Raw genomic sequence first — 20,118 nt, 5'->3', positions numbered from 1 at the left:
TACACTAAAGAAAACACATTTGTTATATTATATTACATTTAAGCCAACATATCCACATAAATCCTAAACACTGGACCTTAAAAGGTACTGAAAACACATTTTTGCAATCATCTTACTATGAGTGAATACACAACTTTCTGGCAAAGTTAGAACAGTTTAGGTTATCTTACACAAGAGATTTCTGCACTGTGTTCTTCTTTGTCAGTGCTCCTCTCAGTGGCTTGAGAAAGGCAGGACTCATGAATTTTTTGGCACCCATTAGAGTTTAGCAGCATTTGAATCAAAATGTGATGACAGTTTTGAAGCTGTTTGTTTATGTTGTCAGGCTACTGTCAATCAAATGTGATCAAACCAGACACAAACACCACAGTCCTGTAGATGAGATGAATATTAAGTTTAAACTCCTAATGAGTTATACAACTTTTTTTATTTATTTATAACTTGCAAACTTTGACTAATCCTGATTTAGCCATCAATATTTAATTTTACATTCAAAAAAGAATTCAAATAAAGTTTTAATCCTTTTTTACAACCCAACATTTTATAATATTCCTTAACCCCTCTGAAAATGACAACCCCGCAAAAACAACAGATTGCCCACTTGGGGGCAGTAGAAACAACCTTTTTTTTTTTTTTTTACATTGACATGCGAAGCTTGTTAGGAGACGGTTAATTATTTACACATTCAGCAAATACTGGATAAATTAGACTGGTATTAAACTGCAAAGTTCTGAGAGACTGAGAGAGAGAGGACAACATTTCGATCCATCTTGGTCAACAACTGACAACGATCCACGCAGGATCAAATCGTTCTTTGAATGCACTTTCTTAGGGTTAAGGGAACAAAAGCACGTGGTTAATGTTAGGGAAAAAAACATCATGGTTTTTGGCTTAAAATCAATTTGTTTGTTACTATTGTACTTTAACGTCATAAGACATATGTCCATGGCATAGTATGCAACACATACTAGCACCTTACAGTGCTGAAATCTCCGCCCGCCCTTTCGGACTTTCTCGCTCTCTATACTACAGCTGTTGCTCTGTCAAAAAGGCAACCCCCTGGTGCATCTCATACCACTGCTAACGGGTGCCCCTGTGTGTCGATATCAGACACCAACGGCCACTATCCAAGCGTCGATATTAGGTGCGAGACTGGGTTATTTAAAAAGATTTTTTGATATAAAGTAAAATATTGCTGTGATTAAACACACAACCCTAGGACTTCAGTTTTTCAGGAATTTTCTCTGTTTTTGGATTATTTGCTCACTGTGGAGGAAAGAAGGAAGAAATGCAAAGTTTTCTTCCTGAATTCAATGTAACAGAGAGTAAGTAACTGACATACAAATAATCATTTGGCAGGTATAATGTATTAGTTAAACAGTTTAAAAGTAGAAGACTATGCTTCATCATGACTGTGTGGGTGTGATTTCTTGAGTAACAACTTGTCAACAGATTCTCATTCAATATTTCTAAATGCCGATTTGTGCACAGAAGTACACTGAAATTCCGAATCAGTGAAAAGGGTACACAAATACAGAAATCTCTCATGTGCATTGACAAAAAATAATTTGAACTTCTGTAGAGGACACAGTATTCATGGATAACCTTATTATTAATTAGAAGCTAATTGAGCAAAATAAGTTTTCAAGGACTTTAATTTGTCCCAAAAGCTGGTAGCATTCAAGTGATCAGGTGGTTGTTGCTTTGTCAAGGCTGTGCTTATATTCACTGCACGCATTTGCAAAACTAATTAAAGTTTACTGACGGTCCCAAAAAGCCTACTGCTTGTTTTAGAGGAGAAGAGAATAGACAGTTCAAACTGTGCAAAGGTTGTTTGTTTAATGAATACACATAATTTGAGTTAAATCTGAGCTTTCTATTCTACAAATTGATAAAACAACATGGCATTCGTTCTCCACAAACTTGGACGATTGGCATGGCTACACTGTTCTGTGAGCAGCCTAAATAATTGAGTAAAGAAGAAGAAGTCAGGGTGGAGGAAGAGGAACCAGCTTTAGCCTCTGTGGTGTTTCCAGTCTCCATCTATCATTCAAACTAATCTGCTGTTTCTGTGGATTTAACTGCAGTTGAGCACATTCACAGGTGCCGCTTTCACTTTTCAACTTCTAATGTAATTTTCTTAATTAGCTAATTCATGGTTTATGCATAACAAGCCAAACTATTCATATATATTAATGAGAGATCCAAGTTTGATTTTGTTATCGTCTCTCACTGTGTCATAATACGATATTAATGAATGAAAGCTATTAGTCCTGCATTTTAAATCATTGCTAGACAGAGTAAAATGACTGTTTTCCCAAAGAAAATAAATCCTCATAACATCATGATCTGGAATTTCACATTCAGCCTTGCAGCAGCTGCCGAGGAAGAGGACACTCCTCCCCCCTCCCCATTTTTGTATTTCATTTCAAGATTATGTTTGGGGTGCATAATTATGACACTCATTAAAAGCTCCTATGCTGAAACAGCGTCAAATGGGGGAAAATATCCTTGGCTGCTATCCAACTCATTAGAATCCCTGATGACGCTTTATGGGATCAGCTTTTTTTTTATTAGCAGCCACTATTTACTATACAGCAGAATGGAAATATTACTGTAATAACTTATAATTATGTGTGAGTCCAACTGTTAATTTGAGTCGGTGAAGGAGAGGCAGATTGAGAAGTGTGGTTTGCCGTGCCAACAGTCACAGAGGTGAATGGGAATTGTGACAGCTCCAGCCTCGTCAACATGGTCATCTGTTATTTTGGCCCAAACATCAGAGTGCTGACGATGAATGTAACAATACACATGGCTCACAGTTTGGCTGGAAACGTAGCAGAGCAGAGTTTCTCAACTTTGGAGTCGGGGTCCCTGGTGGGGTTACAGATGGGGTCACAAAAGATTTCTAAGACTCATGCGTTTCATATATTTTTAAATAAAAGAATGCCGAATTTAAATTGGCACCACAGCATGAAACCTGAACCTGAAAACGGGGTCACTGGCCAGAGGAGTTCGAAACCTTCACCAAGGATTCATGGTTCAGTAATATCTAAGCTCATTCACTTTTACACAGAAAAGAAAATGAGGAGTTTTCATGTGGACAAAAAATCTATTGAATTTATTGTCATACACTAATATGCAAAATAATTTTGTAAGATTTGTAATGCTGCCATTTATATTGAATGTGTATTATTTTTACCTACAATTGGCCGTTTTTCTTTCATTGTACAAAATTAGAATACCATCAGTAAACTTTAATTAGTTTTCCAAATTTCTGTGTTTGGGACCGAGAGCATAAAGAGGTCCTGAGAACACAATGAGTACTGTCCAGTACTTTTCTGCATTATTAAAAAAACACAGAGGTAGTGTGGTAGCAGTCCAAGAACTGCCTTGCACAAAAGGTCAGCGTAGTTCAACACAGGTAAAAAAAAAAAAGTTGCAGCAACAAGGTGCTTTTTTACATTACAAGAAAAACTTAAAATTAAGGGAGTTATCAATCAAAATACGCAGGTGTTTGTAAGAGTTAACAACCTCTTTCTCTTTTTCATCAACATTGACCCCTGCAGGTACATTTTGTGACCAGTACTTTAAGCTGATAAACAACATAAGCTTGGTCTTATCTGCATTAGAACAAGTTTCAGCTATAAAGGCTGCACGCACTTTTTGAGAATTTATAGTGAGCCTTACATCATAAAATTGCCTCGATGAGCTCTATTATCTTAAAAAATACAATACCCTCCATCCTTAGACCTTTGATTCAAATCAGGAAAAATTCTCAGAAAGAGCAACAGATAAGGGATCCCTTTCCCAGGATGACAGACATGCAATAGATGCCCCGTGTACCGAATAAACCAAGAGTAAACTTACAGTAAGGGCAATCAGGATGACAAAATGACAGATTGTAAACATATTAAGAATGGATATGGGAGGATGTCGAGACTCTTCCAGGTGCTCCCAAACAGATAATTCATTAATCTTTACTAATTACTCCAGCTAAAATAACCTCCTCCTGGTACCTAATCCAGGTGGCAATTACATTTTAAACAGTTGTTACATTTGTTCACATTTTGCAAAATAAATGGACTCTGCATCTAAAATGACTTCATTTTTGTCAGTGTGTGGTATATTTTTCTATGCAGTGAGGACCAGCAATTATGTTTCCTCCTTGCAGTCAGTTTTACAGACACAGAGGGTTTCCACATTATTGTGACAAAGAAGTACAAATGGCGCAGGTTCACAGTGACAATTTGACATCTGGTTTGGACTCCTGCGAGTGAGTCCAGCTGTGCAGCTTTCTACGCTCTTAAATTTGAAAATGGCTTAATAGACCTTGTGTATTTACTCATTTAATCAGCACAAATCAAAAACAAATCAAAACAAGGACTTTGCTTTGACAAAGAAGTCTAGAAATATAAGGCACTTTAAGTACAAGGTCCTTGACAAGCGTCTCTTAAGACAAAAGCCACCCCTCTCCTCCGAAGAGATTAACAACCTCTCCACTCCTGAGTGACACATTACCAATTTTGATCATGTGTCTTAAAGCTAAGAGAAATTGAAGGTCGCTACCCTAATAAATACCGATTAATCTCACCAGACAAAAGAGGAAGACTGTGTCTCATGTGCAGGTGGCTGCAGGCCTGTAGTATTTTACCATCTTGATTATCCACCCAAAGCTGAGATGTTCTCTCCCCTTGTGCTGCTGAATTTAATCCACTGCAGGTGAACTCTATCTCACTCCTAATTAAAAGTGTGTGTCCATGTGTGGCATTTGTTTCTCACTTCATAACCCCAATATGCTCTGAACAGCAAGGAGACAAGGATTTCCTTTGCTTCTCTGTATGTGTGTACACTTTCACCTAGCCTTAGCTGCACAGTTAAACCCTGTTCACACAGAACTAGTATTACCTGGGGACCTCTGTTGATTTGTAATGATTGTTGAGGTTGTCTGTGATCTTAATCCATTCTGAATCTGCCAAGTCTATAATTATCAAGACAAATTCCACCTCAAATAACCTAATCGTATTTATAATAAAACATATATTATAATTATATAATCATATTTCACCAGAGGTCATGTGATAATAACCTATTAGTCCCCTGTGTATCGGTCTCGGTGAATTGGGATCTTTTGTTTTTTGGTTGTTTTTTGTTTTGTCTGCACCTCGTTTCTGCCTCTGCTGATCGACAATTACTAAGGCTGTGTTGACAATTATTAATGAAATTTTTGACAGCAGTTTTGGCACATGGGGCTCATCTCGCTACACACAGTGAAGACCAACTGGCAGGAAAAGCAAACTCAAATCAGTCAGAAGAACAAAATCTCGAAAGATGATAACATTGATAATGTGACACTGCAGCAGAATTGGTTCTGTTTGTTTAAACAACATGTACAGATCCAGTGTATATTTAGTTAGTTTAGTGTGATATATATTGGCAGGTACATAATGTAATATAATAAGTATGTTGTTTAGTGTATCATCCTAAACAAATAAAAATAATGTTTTGTTTTTTTTTAACACCAGAATGTGGAGCAGGTCCTCATCTACGGAGATCTCCATGTTGCTCCACCATGTTTCTACAGAGTAAATAAACTAAACAACTTGGCCCTTAATGGAGCCATTCAGGTTTTTGCATTATTGGCCCCTGTACTAAGAGGCCCATCTGCTATAAGCATTGATTTGAAACGTGAAACTGTTTTATTCAGTGTTTTTAAAAGTTTAAATTACCAGGTCCATTTGTTTTGTAGAGGAAGAGATGTTTACAAATAATTCAGCTCCCCGTGAAAACTTCCGAAACGTCTGGATCAAAAAGGTTGAGCACAAATTGGCAGGTGCCGGCCCAGAGGAAAGAAAAGTTCAAAATAAAATCTCTTCTTTGTCCAGTCTATGTCTCCAAGACAAAACTGGGCTGAATATGACATCAATATGAGATTTTGACCATTTTCTCATACTAGAATTCATACTCAAACATAAATTCAGCTCCTGAGAAATAGCCTTCTTCTAGTCTCAGTCCTATAAATTAAGACTTTGAAAATGTTGTTTTTCTCTTACTGCAGTATTTTTTTTTATAGTAAAGTAAAAAGTAAGGAAGTAAAGTAGCTCCTCAGATAACACTAATATCCAAAAGTTTTAATTCCGTATTTTATCTGTTCTCAGAGATGAGAAACCACTAAGAAGCCTATGAACACAGCAAAAGAACTCCTGCTGATTTAGTCTTTTGTTCCTCCTAGAAGCAGATTTTTTCTTACAGAAAAAAAGACTATGGTGAGCAGCACAGTTTTTCTCTGGGGGGCACATGTCATGTCTCCATCGTGCCAAACCGAATCAGAGAAACAGTGATTTATAACATGAAATTGCATTATCTAGTGTTTCTACCAGATTAAATCATCTGGCCCAATTGTTTTGGAGCAGAGGAGATCTCTGCAGATATTTTGGCTTCAGCCAAAATTTTCTGAAACACTGAAGGCAGTCTAACCCAGAGAGGATTCAGTTGGTTTCAATCTGCAATCCTCACATTTATATGCCATTAAATCCCCCTAAATCTCAGAGAGTGAACCTTTAAAAGAAAAAAAGGAGGTTATCATTGTACAACAGCACTTATGGTGCTTTGTAGGGCTTCTGTGTTGTGCAGGGTTGACTTAGAAATAACTGTGCGCATCATATCCAGAGGAAATTGTCAGTAAATTTTAGTGAAATACAGACTTAGCACTTCGCTTATCCTGTGCTAATGTGCCACAGGAAACACAGTAACACAGACACGGGGGTGATGTCTAAATCACACAGAGTCCTGTGGTAATATTAATTTAGTCTGAATAGGGCTTTAATTGTGGTAAGATTTATTTCTTTGCAAAGTACAATTAAATAATCTAATTAACAGTGCAGGTATTTTCTCTGCAGTTGTACACAGTATTGCACATACTTTTACTCTTCTCAGAGCTTTTGTTTTATGGCTGTTTCCAAACTAACAGCTTTAATTGTCTGCTCTGTTTTACTGCGTCCCCTGTGAATTCTTCTGCGTTTCTACTGTTACTCACAGAGCTGCACAGAGGTCAAAGATCCATGACCTGGGATCTTCCTCCAGTGTCAGACTCATGACCCAGCAGGGGCAAAGTGTCAGCAAAGGCAAAAGCACATTCATATTCTGCATCAATGAGTGCAGCAGGGGTGAGCCCTGACTCTGCTGTTTAAGTTTACTTCAGTCTGCATGTTGAAATACTGAAAACAGTTTAAAAAATGGAGAGCAAAGACTGAAAAGCATTTGTTGTCATCAATCTTTGTGTTTATCTGTGATTAACAAAAACACATGTACTGTAAGGTAATGGCTAAGTAATGCCAATCCGTAATGCTTTGGCTGCGGATGAAAATTGTTTTACCATCAATTGTTTCTGGAACGCGCACACAGAATTCATATCAGCACACTCAGAGAAATGCACAAACACAATCTATTGTCTCATGTGATTTTGAGCATTGGGTGATAGACTGTGCTGCGACAGGGATTGGCAGCATCTCAAGATGGCTCTGAGGCTTCTCTCACTGCCATGCTTTATGGTTAAGAAGCCAGCAAATTGGGAAAGTGGCTTTATCTAATTAGAAAATACATTCCTTTAAGCAAGCAGTCCCCGAGGCAGAATCATCATTATTTAAGCTGGCTGGCCTTGAGAGAAGCAGCAAGCGGCATTCAGATACATATCTGATGCTCACCATGGAAATGACGATGTGCCGCGGATATGCTCATGGTACAATTATTGGATTTTTTATTCTCCTTTTGCCTTCTCTCCCTCTAAATATAATGCTCTCTTTCTCTATCACCCCTCTTAGTCTCCTTAGTCTCGCAAATCTCCATTGTATATTAAAAGGCTAAGTCATAATTATCTTAGCGCCATTTCATTAGACAATTTTCATGCTGTGGTGAAAATGGTCTTGCAGATTGTGTCAGTATGTTGTTACTCCGCATTAATGCATTAGAATTGGTGCAGTGTGTGCAGAAATCACCAGAGGAAATTGGTCTAAACCCCTTTAGGCTGTGCCGCCATACATATACCAGTATAATAGACATGATATCTTGAACTGTAATTATGTGATATTTTCTTGCAAGTATTAATATAAAATTGTGGTTCACAGCAACACAATTGTGGCTACACTTTAATGTGGGCCACGGATGCCAAAGGCACAGAGGGATTAAAAAGAGACCTAATGGACAGATGCTGGCTCACATTGAGGACTGCACAGCCTCGTCTTAACTAAACAGCACGAAGCACATCATAATGAGCTTTGACTTAAAACCCTCAGGATCTATGTACGATGCACATGGCTGTATTTTGCTCTACATTTTGGTCTGTAAATGTGTGTGTGTTTTTAGTGTGTGCTCTCTGTGTGAATGTGTGTCTGTATAAGGCCCACTTTGAAGCTTTTGTTTGTACAGTGAACAGTCTTTCAGTATCTTAGGCTACTGTGAGCCCTCCTATCGCCCAGCACTGTTAATGAGGCCTCTGGGAATGGACACGGAGGTGTGTGTCAACACATAAATCCTTTAAAGTTTCACAAATGTGTGAGAGTGTGTGTGTGTGTGTGTGAGGGAGAGAGAGAGGGAGAGAGAGCGAGAGATTACATGCTCATTTTTAGCTACATTTGGATTAGTGTCCCTCCAAAACTGGAACAATTATCGTCATCCACATCTGCACTGTTGGATTTCTTCAACTTGCACAAACATATGTGCCTTCATTTGTTCTATCTTCGTTTCCTTCTGCCAAATTCCATATCTATTGTGTTTTTGCAAGACTAAAAGCCTATAGCCATGTGAGCAGCCCAGTGAGGATGCTGTCCTCATTACTCACCAAAAAACAATACTGTAAAATAGATAAAACATGGAGGGAAAAAAAACATTGTACTGTTAGATCCGTACCACTGATGGGACAAACATGTTGAGTTTGGCTTGAGCGAAGCGCCAGAGGAAGGGCCTGTTGTTACAGACTGAGATCAAAATTAATTTTACTCTGGAACAAAGTGTGGCCCAGTAGACCGACCAATGTGTAAAGTTACAAGCAGCAGTAAAAAGCACTGTATTTATAACCATTTTACTTTTGTCATAGTTACTCTAATCATTGTTTTGTAGACTAATAGCACTACATCTAATGACTGAAAATATTTATTGTTGTCATGGATTACACTCAGAGAAGGATTTGAGCCAAGAACGAGAAAAATAATGATACCAAGAACTGTCACGATAATTATGTTGTCGACGTATTAATGTCAGCAAAAATGATCAAGGTCATGTCCACATTTCACACCTATATTCATACATGTTTCCCTTGTGTTTTGGTGTCTTCTCATACACGGGCTCTTATGATATCTTACAGTTAGACAATTAGAGCCACACGAATGACATTTTGCTAATTTTAAGTCAGGCAGATTTATAAAATGTAGTATGCAGCATCTACATTTCAAGTGTAAACTGAGACTGTTCAGAGTGGACAGACATATCCCTCATTTGTTTAGAGCATTTTAACTTTTTTCTATTGCCTGGTACTTTTCATTGTAGAGAAGCAAAAACAAAACAAACTGCATAAGACAGTAAATATGTCCTGAAAAATTGCTGGACAGCAGCAAAACAGCATGACGTTTAGTGATCTTTTGTGTCTACCAGTATTGCTCTGTTGAACAAACTGTGAAAAATAATTGAACCTCTGAGTGTGAAGATGCTGCACCTTATTATAAGTAGAGCGATTTAATGATGTGGTGAATAGGTCTATGATACGGAAGAGGTGCTTTGTTGTTGATGTTGTGTTTTTTTGGGTTGTTGCCGGTGGTATTATTATAGTTCTTTATTTGACGATTGCTATATGGCACACAATTAATTTCAGAAAGAACTAATATCTATCTATCTTTTTTCCTCAATGTTTTTATTTTAGGATAATATTAATAACAAGTCCTGTGTTTGCTTAACCCATCAACCACCACAACCTGTCTCCTTAAGGCCCTGACACACCAAGCCAACAGTCATCAACAGTCATCGACAGTCATCTGTCAATGTTCAGAAAAAAGAAATCACTCCGATTGGCCGTTCAGCTCAGCGCAGGACAAGAGGAACCAAAGTGAGAAAAGTAAACAAACAGCTAAGTCAGGAAGGAGTGAGGTCAAAACAAACGTGATATAAGAAAAGATTGCTCTCTTTCGCTACTGAACTCTTTAGCTGAACAATCCTGATGATTTGTGTTGTTGTTCACTTGCACATTGTAAATATGTTTGTTTGTGTCGTCAATGTGCAAACTGGCTAACAAGCATCAAGATGTTCTTCCAATTTCCCTTTTTGAATTATTACAGACTACAGCCGTCTGCTGGTATGCAGGGACATTTCCTTTCGTGCAGGAGCACAAGATACGAGCTTGTTGACCGTTGGCTGTAGACTTTGCGGTGTGTTTGGTGATGTTGTTTTGGTGTGTCTGGGTCTTTGCACAGACCATCAGCGCATTGGTCGAGTGACTGCAGCCTTCCAGATATCTTGAGTTAATCATGAACTACTGGCTCATGAACATGTTGGTTATATACAGATTGTGGTGCATTACTTTTCTTAGGTATATGTATGAACAGTTAATGAGAACAGCATGTTTTTTCATACAAATTTCAGCAACGTTTTGGCCAACGTGATGCCAGAATAAACATCAAGGTTTTCTAAGCCATTATAAGACTTGTTTGCATCTCTGAAGCATTTTTTTCACAGTGTCTCAGCTGAATGAACAGACAAAAACTATGCCGAGGCACTCTTTGCAGTAATTTATGATTGTGCCGCTTCTCTTCACTCATCTCCTAACTGTGTAGGCAGTTTCTTCACACACAGAAACAACGAACCAGGTGAAGTGAAGATAACGTCAAGGCTAACTGGTGTTTTTTCCCCAATTGCTGTGACCAGCTGGGAAGTTTGGAACAAACAGTTTCAGATCCAAAGTGGAATGACAGTAATATTGTTTTTTGGGGGGTTTTTTTTCGGCATTTCTGGGCCAATACATCGCCAAACCAGAGAAGTTATCATGACTGGCGTAGTGATACTGTTTGTGTTACCCCTGTCCAGATCTCTGTGTGTATGTGTACATGTGTGTTTATATGTGTATGTTTGTGTGTGTCAGTAGCTCAAGAGAGCAATTTGAAACAGAGCCGCTGACAGACTACGATCTAAAGATCAACACGCTGTAGATCAGTAAATGTCTCCTGTGGATCAAAACGTCCTCACATTTTTCTATCGATCTTTTCATCCGCTTCCGCACTTCTGTAAGCCTGGATGTCATTCCTTGGTTTAAATCCCTACAGGAGGCATTTCACAGCAGCTTTAGACCTAACCTGTGTCTTCCTCTGACTCTGACAGCCTGACTCCACTCTGAGAGTGGGTCACTGATGTGAGGCGCTGCTGAGAAGGAGAGAGGTGGACAATGTCTGTGTATCTGTATACAGTGAAGTAAAAAATTGGTCATGATCATAAGAGAAAAAAAGCTGAAAGAAAGTACAGGGAAGAAGTGGGCAGGGGAAGAACCAATGGCCTTTAAGTGAAAAGGAATGCATCTTCAACCTTTCGACATGCTGTGAACACACTCTTATTTGAGATTCTTTCACCTATTTCATTAGCAGATAAGTTTATCTAACCTCACAAAGAGCAAAGGTCCCGAACAAGTTATTTTTAAAGTGTGTTTGAAATATAAGGAATATGAATGTTGGTGAATACCGGAGGTTTTCAGACACTGCATGATGTGAAAGGGACAGATACTCAATTTGGAGTGATGAGCGCCCAAAAGTTGCCTGATATCAGACAAAACTGTCAACTCGTTACAATCTATTTTCATCTTCAGTCTGACAGTGCGCTCATTCTAACCAATTTCTGGGGTGGAGGGGAATTTGATTTTCCCTAACCTATCAGTAAAGACCAACATATCCATCTAAATCGAACATCATTCTAAGTCAAACTTCTGTTTTTTGATGTGCATGTGTCCCTTTTTTTAATCATTCTGTGCTGCCTCTATAAATTCAGATATTTTTCAATTCAATTAACGCAAGCAAGCAAAACACATTATGAGTTATTTTTAGCCTTCAGCAGCAGTTTAATTCACGGCCAGATAACTGCTGAGTTGATCTGGACAGAACTGATCAGATCGATGGATGAGAGAAAAGGCATTTGCATGTGGGTTTGTTTTTTTTTTATAGATTATATTTGGGACTTGTATTTCTTTATTGATTGTGTAGCTGAGGAGTGACAAGAAAAAGGGGAGAAAGAGAGAGAGAGGCTGGCATGCAGCAAAGGGCTGAGGGTTGGACTTGAACCTGGGCCTCTACCTATGTGGGCTGCACACTCTACCAGGTGAGCTGAAGGTCACCCCACATTTGCATATTTTTATGTAGCAGATACATTGAAACTTTGCAGTTTAAGAATGCTGTAGTTAACGTTTGTCTAGGTTCAGGTACAAAAAACATTTAGTTATGGTTTGGAAAGATCATGTTTTGGCTGAAAACAAACACATCTGGGGAGCACTATCCTGGCAGGAAAAGAAGCAGTGTCTCAGTGACAAATGGCTTTGCGTGGCACTATCCCCACCAACAGGTCGCTACAAAACACCCATGTTTGGAGGCTAAAAACAAAACCTTTTTTTTGTTTGTTGGTCTTGAACAGTGTTCTGCAGCTTGGTTGCCATTTGCCTAAATGACAAAGTCAGCTCAGATATCATGCCACTAAGAAACATTGAAATGATAGGTATGAATCATGCACATTTAACATATTAATGGTTTGCAAAAAGTATAATGGCAACATTTTCTCATCTTTACAACATTTCTGGTGTGCATAAATGCATGTTAATAGTCTAAATTTGTTAGGTAAAATATCATTTGATGGTTGAAATAAAACTTTTGTTTTCAAAAGTGACTGCTCATCTCTGATACAAAATGATACAGCCAAAAGAACTCCCATTTTTTTCTGTAAATATGCTGCTAAATCCTGAGGACAAAGAGCTTGACATTGAAGTTAAAAAGCATGAGATAAAATATTTCACCGGAAAGCCTGGCAGAAAAAGGCAGAAGAAAATGCTGAAATGAGGCAGGGTAAAATGGATGAGATGGGTATTTAGCTACATACAGTACCTAAAATGGTCTCAATGGACCTCTTCATGCTGTGGGTGACTTATGTAAGAGGGCTCTTAGCCAAGATTTCCATGATGACAGACATTACCTAGGCCCAGATAGCTTGTGTACAATGAACTATGTAATTTAATGAAAATGAACTGCTGGAAAGCCTCCTGCCTGACATGGTATTAAGTCACTCTTCTTAAATCCAGATTTTCTGAAAAGAATTGATTAAAATCACTCTTGTCTGTCCATAATAGAATTAACATGCAAGGAAAATTAATTATGCATTGCCGTGATTGAGTTTTTGCTTTTAATCACGACAATTTCAGGCTTGACGAAGCTTAGATTGGCCAATTTAAGAAGAGGTTAATGGGTTCTTATTATGGTTAGATTTCTCATTGCACTGTGAGAGTGCCTGAACAACAAGGGGAGCCCAAGTGACCATCTCTCTGATAGAAAGGCTACTGTAAAACTCATTTTCATTGTGAAGAACACTACATTATCTTCCTCTTAATGTAAAAACAGGAAATTATTTGAGACCGTAAAGGCTAATGGATAGTGTTCAAAGAAAATAGTGCTGCTTGTGTCAGAGGAATCGCATTGCGCTTTGCTGCAGTGTGTTGCAGTGATTCTCAGAAACTCTTTCAGTGGTTGTTTTTCATCTAGAAATGAATGACAGAGCTGTGCAGTGTGAAAACTCTGTTAGAAGATGTCCTAGAATTCATGGACATCCATTAGACTATTGATAATCACAGAAACATCTCCTCTTGACATTCAGGGCTGTTGTTGGATTGTGCATGTTTCTTTACAGAGTGTTACAGAAGCAGTAAAGTACGTTACTCTGTCATTTACATATGATTTATTCTTCATATTTGCAGCAGATAAGTTCTGAGAGAAACATAAAGCAGCCTAAATAATGTTTAGCAATTAAACGTTTTTAATAAATGTATTTACCAAGCTGCAAATGTTAAAGACCTATTTCACTGCTGGAAAGATGGTCTTTTCATAAAACTAGGCTGTCGATACAGAAGAAAGACGCAAATCCTTTTGAAGTTGGTGCTACATGACCAGAAATTAGAGGAAAAGGACAATTGCATTTGCTTTTGCTAAAGAGGTAGAAAACATACAACTCGCAGAATGCACTGCGCCACGCTAGACCAATAAATGCTCCCACTGATGTTTGACATAATACGAGTTGGTTTCAGTTTGTGCAAAAACAATGTGGTAGCTGGCTGGTAACAAACAATCTCTGATAACAGTTAAATAGTGGTTAAAAAATGTTTCTAAAAACACCTTAGGTGAAAAATAGCTGACTTGAGCATAATTTTGGTTTGTATTTGATCAGCACTGCTTAGTTTTACCATTTAATCTGTGTTTTTCCAGCTTTCCTTTTCACAATACAGTATTGCATCCATTTCCTCTGCACGAATTCTCATATTACAGCCAAACAGTAAATTAATATATTTCTGCAAAACAATGGAGTGGGAATACATGATATTGGATTTTTTCCAATATCTGAAATTCAGATATAAAACCAACTAATCTGGCCAATAAAAGATACCAATGTCACTATATATCAATAAATTAGGAGTCATCAAGTCTCTTCTTTCGTAGAACTGACATCATATTATGCATACTATAATCATGATGGTCCACCAGCATATGGAGACATAAAATACAATGCTTTTCAGTGACTGACTGACTTATCTCTATTTAAACACACACACACTCAAGCGGTAACTCTCTCGCACAAATTGTCACACATATACTGTATGTCCGGGCTTGTTGGGATCTCTCATGCACCCAAAACACCTCTTGTGTTTAGCCTATTAAGAAGACAGCTTAAGTGAGTGTGTGTGAGGCTCAGACATCCTTTTTGCATGCAGTTTAACTCATCAAGTCTGACGCATGGAGTGTTTATGTGTGTGTGAAAGACACGGTGCATGAGTGTGATTATTTGTGTGTAAAAGACGGAGACAGAGATGGAGAGCTGTTGATGATGAGAGCTGTTAGTTGATCTCACGCTGATTCAAACTCATTTTGTAAATAATAAGTTTAACCTACTAGTAATTCTGTCACAGACTAGCGAGGGTAGCACAATTTAATCATCTAGTCGACTATAATCGCACACATCGCTAATACAAAGCCGACTGAAAATCGGCAAAGTATCTCTTTAATACTCTAATGTGTTTGCAAAGCTTTTACCGATAATGTCATACCAGGTCAGAGATACATTGTGGTCTATTATGCTTAAAAAGTGAAAAAGTCCACCGGGATGAGACGCATAAAAAAAAATATGTTTACTTTCTATTAACATTTAACCGAAATCTCTCCCAAAGTGCTTTTACTGCCAAAGAACTGACCTCTTTGCTGGTCTCCAGATGCAAACCCTGGTCTCTGGTGTCTTGTTCGTTGTACGCCCACTATTCACCTCGACCACCTGCCTGCGTCTTATGTGAGGCACAGAAATGTAGCATCTCCTACAGTGGAAAAAAAGCATGCATGCAGCAATTATACTTCTTCAAAACACATCTGCTAAGACAAAATAAGTATATTGATGTAATTTCTAGGAAAGATAAAGTCTGACATGATGAACTGTATCATCTGTTTCAGAAATTGCAGCATTTACAGTATTTGCGATTGGATTATATGTTTGGTCTCTTGTTTGTTTTTTTGTGTTATTTTCAGACATGGCCGTGAGCTTCAGAAGAAGTAGCAATCAGCAATGATAAAAAACACTACCAGCCAGTGAGGATAATGAGCAAAGATGCTCGAAATTCTCACAGTGCATTCTGGGGGCTGAATTTCACTACTGCACGACAACAATTTTGGAATCTGGACACACTAAAGTATGTTTGACTCCCTGGGCAGTTCTCTTTGTACTGATTTAGGGACCAGCCCAAGGCTCCCTGGGAGTCCTAAAGCTGCTAATGGCCACCAGCAGCAGCTCTGCTCCCATCGCCCCACCAGACCAAAGGGGTTTGAACCGAGCAACCAACATTCATACATCCAAAAGTTGGAACTTGGTGCTCTCGGGGCTAATTATTTGATATGATTTATTGTTTTGGGGGATGATAAAATATGTATATTCCCCCTGTAAACACTCCAGGTGCCCACTGTTAAGTTGTTGAAAGTTGTGTTCCTCTGTCAGCTAATTCAACATCGTTTACAACCCTAAAAAAACACAGAGATCAAACGGTACATTTAATGATCCACAATTTTGTGCAACAAACTTTTTTATTAAAGTTTATTTTACTGGGGTAATGTTTTTGTTTTTTTTCTAACTACATAAAGGTGGTTCTGGTTGTGCTGAGGTCCCTTCACCAACTTTTTTTTACTATACTTTCAATGGCGTCTATCATTTTGTGCATCAAAAACATTTCATATCTCAGTAATTTGCGTTGTTTATATGTAAAACGGGCTCTGTTCTGTATACCTCATAAAGTTCCTGCCCCCTTGTTCAGTCACATTTCTATTTTCTGCATTAAACTATCATAAATCTTTTTCAAAGTGTCTCTACCTGCGTACTTATGAAGCAAAATGTCACTTTCATAATCCTGTCCATTAACACAAACATGCAAATATAGAAATGCTTGTTTCATTATCACCATTACGAAGGTCAGACTGTAGCCTTTTCAAAACTTTGCATGGTGAGCTCACACAGCCCACACAACAAAATATCTATCCACGTAAAGTAAAACTTTTGATAAAGAGAGATTATTCCATTCAAGTCATTAAAAATATTTCAGTAAAGTCGTCAATCCTCTGCCCCAACAAGCAAAATCAATGTCTTTAATCAATGAAAAATGATCAACAAAATAATTTTTACATGAAAACCTCAAATTAAACATTCTTACTTGCCTGAAAAGCACAACTAATACGAGACAGTGTGTATCCACTGTGTATCCACTCAATTAAAAAAAAAACACTAGAAAGACATGAGAGTGAAAATAACAGAAAATGTAAACTGTGACTGACTCACATACATTTTTTTATTAATTCAAGATAACTATATAATTTTGAGGGGCAAAAAAACTATGAAAGTCATCAGTTCACCCTCAAATCCTGGAAACAAATCTATCCTCGATCCCCTCTTGCACTCAAGTGAACTAAAATGTCTGCAGCTTGTAAAAAATTAAGGGGTGAATAATGTAGGTGATTTCACTTGAAACATAACCTTTAAACTCATCTACAACTTTTTATTTTGTAGGATTTCATGTAGGCGATGGCAGTATTACCAAGGTTGTCAAATTGGGTTTCTGAGTTCAGTCTCTCCAAAGTTTGGGCAAATGCTGACTATTTGGGCCTTGGGATTTCATTGCATCTTTCAAAAGTAGACGCGGCTTAGTGCACAGGGTGTGTGAGATGCAGAGGGCTGTTGGCCTCCGCCCACACGTGTTCCTCACCTGTGTTGTTAGATTAAGAGGAGGAAGAGGAGGAGGAGGAGGAGGGGGGTGAAATGAATAAATTAGAGCACTAGCACACATGCAAACAAAGCATTTGCCAAATGAGATGCAAACACATATCTCTGACCCATAATATCACTCCTCAAGCTACTGTGACCCACCAGCTAAAGTGGAGTTGTATTAATAATGAATATAGAAATATTTCAGTGTATTACAGGAGGACAGAAGAAAAGGACTTTGATATCAAAATACTGAGAGGTGCCTTTTTTAAACGCATATGACATATACTGAGAGATAACAATGGACAATTAAGACAGGGACAGGTTTAAAACATGGAAAATGTATTATCTATTTCACAGTGCAGGTTTAGCAGGTTACTGTTTTTAAACAGTATCCCCAACAAAAGTGAAAGTAAAAGCCAATACTAGATTCACTCACATTTTGAAACCAGCTTTGTCAGCTTGGCGTTTTGCCTCGCTATTTTTGTGGGGTTTTTTAAACACTGTGTCTGTGATTCTTATAGCTTCCTCTAGGATGGGTGCTGCTCATGATGTTGGACCTGGTTGCTTCCTTTTTAGTAAATGTCCCGACCTCACCTGCACACTGTGCCCAAAAACATCCTGACCACAGCAAAGTTAGAAGAAAGTAAGAAAACACAGTGTCTTTGCAGATAAATACAACACCACACACTTGTAGTGGGTCATTAATGATGATTGAAAGAGACACTGTTGGGCTTGCTAGTCAAAAATGTAATTTATTACTTCGTATTCCTTTTAGAGTAATATCATTAATTAATATCACTACTTTTCCGTTACATCCCACACCTCTGTGTGAATGTCGGGGTAATTGCTGGTAAGTACAGATAAGGCTTCATAGCATACAAATGATTTTTTTCTACCAGGGGGTCTTCTGTTGTCTGTCACTGTATTTTCCTGGGGATCTTTCTAAAAGATGAAGAGTCATCATGGAGACAGGCACCATTTCATTCACCATATATCAAACCATAAGCGTTTTTGTTGCTTGAAGCCTGCAGAGATTAAAATCCATTTTTGGTTGTCTAGCCAATATAGGGCTACAACCAGCCACTGCGGCTGAGTTTCAAATGGTTGAGGTTTTTTGAAGTGGGGAGAGTCTTAATATCACTACCTGGAACAGCAATGTTCCTGTCATCTTTCCTCCTGACAAAATCAATCTCACTGGTTTGTTGCTTTGTGATGTGCATGCGTGACACTTACAACAATGAATCCAGAGATGTGGTTGATTATTTGATTTCAATTCAGTAAGGCGGTGGCAACAAAAGTAAGATCGTAACACGTTATTTGTTTTGGGGGTAACTGTAATATTGTTGTTGGAATTTTAGTATTAGTTCATTACACTACTTGTTGCTGGAGAAAGTCATATTTTTACTGTAATGCTGCCAAACACTGAGGAGAGACTACTTTAGTATGAGTCTATACACTGTTTTGAGGGGGAAATTCTCCATAGTCTAGTATATTAAAATCCAATCTAGGGCTGCACCATTATGGCCAAAATGATAATCATGATTATTTTGGTCAATATGAGATCACAATAAAATGACATGGTTAAGAAACAATGAGACAGTGTCGGCAGATCTGTGCATGGAGGGACCAATTTGACCTCTTGAAGACACTGATGATATGGCACAGTAAACAGTGACACTTTGCTCTGATGCCTGGCACATTACTGTGACTAAATGACTGCCTTTTTTGCATCAGTGTCTGCCAATACCAGTCAGTTTACCTTCCTGTTTATTTGCCGTTGTTACATTCTGTTTCTGATGTCTTGTTAATTTTCTTTTTTCTTTTTTTTAAGAACACGATTATTCATTGTTTTTTCACTTTTTTTTTGTCTGCAGTCGAAAAATTCAGGAGCGTTTTTCACTGGCTGCTGCAGGCTGCATGTGTGACAGCTCAAAGTGGAGGCTGGCTGTTAGTTTACAGAGCGTTTGGTTTGATATGCAGCTAAACTCCATGTAAGCGGAGCATTTAAAACATCAACATCGCAGATGATCATGTTAACTTAATTGTGGGAAACCAAAATCATGATCACAATTTATGTTCAATTAATTGTGCAGCCCTAATCTAATCTACTGCCAGAAGTGTGCACCCTATTTTGTAGGAACGACACTATTCACAAGACAAGAAGCTTATAATTTCACGCAACCAGCTACATGTGAATGTGTCCCAATTAGAGCTTATTGTTTAACCAAATTCCACATAGAAACTTACTAATTTTAAAAAGGGATCTGTTCAAATTGATTTCCAACATGATTTTCATTTTGTTTTACCATAAAGAATTATTATTTTTCCAGCTGAAGGACAATCCTCTTGATGCAAGGACAGCTCAGAGATGACTTTGGTAAAAAGAGCTGAAGAAGACAATGGTGAGAAAATGCAGACAGCACCTCTATTAAAAATATTTTCTGTTGGATTTTCTAGATACAAGTGCAAAAGAAAGAAAATAATTATTGGTTTTCACAACACAAAGGTTGTCATACTGACTGAGAAGAGCTCCATAGAAACTGATAAGAGGAGGTAGGGTGGCGGCTGTAAGCTGCGTTCCAAGGTTCATTATTGTTGTTCAGACATGAA

General features: G+C 38.1%; 1 long non-coding RNA gene across 1 annotated transcript in view; it reads right to left on the bottom strand.

The window, feature by feature from the left end:
• The window catches only part of LOC148188694 (uncharacterized), a 117,666-nt gene that overhangs the window by 59,782 nt on the left and 37,766 nt on the right, over positions 1 to 20,118 (bottom strand). The window contains exon 4 of the long non-coding RNA XR_015777334.1: positions 15,464 to 15,580. This is a non-coding gene — a long non-coding RNA (uncharacterized LOC148188694). The remainder of the gene's footprint in view (positions 1 to 15,463; positions 15,581 to 20,118) is intronic.

Source organism: Plectropomus leopardus, chromosome 9 (assembly GCF_026936395.1).
Source record: "Plectropomus leopardus strain MGB_pleo_1.0 chromosome 9, ASM2693639v1, whole genome shotgun sequence".
NCBI classification, from domain to species: domain Eukaryota; kingdom Metazoa; phylum Chordata; class Actinopteri; order Perciformes; family Serranidae; genus Plectropomus; species Plectropomus leopardus.
This window is presented reverse-complemented; position numbering and strand designations above follow the sequence as displayed.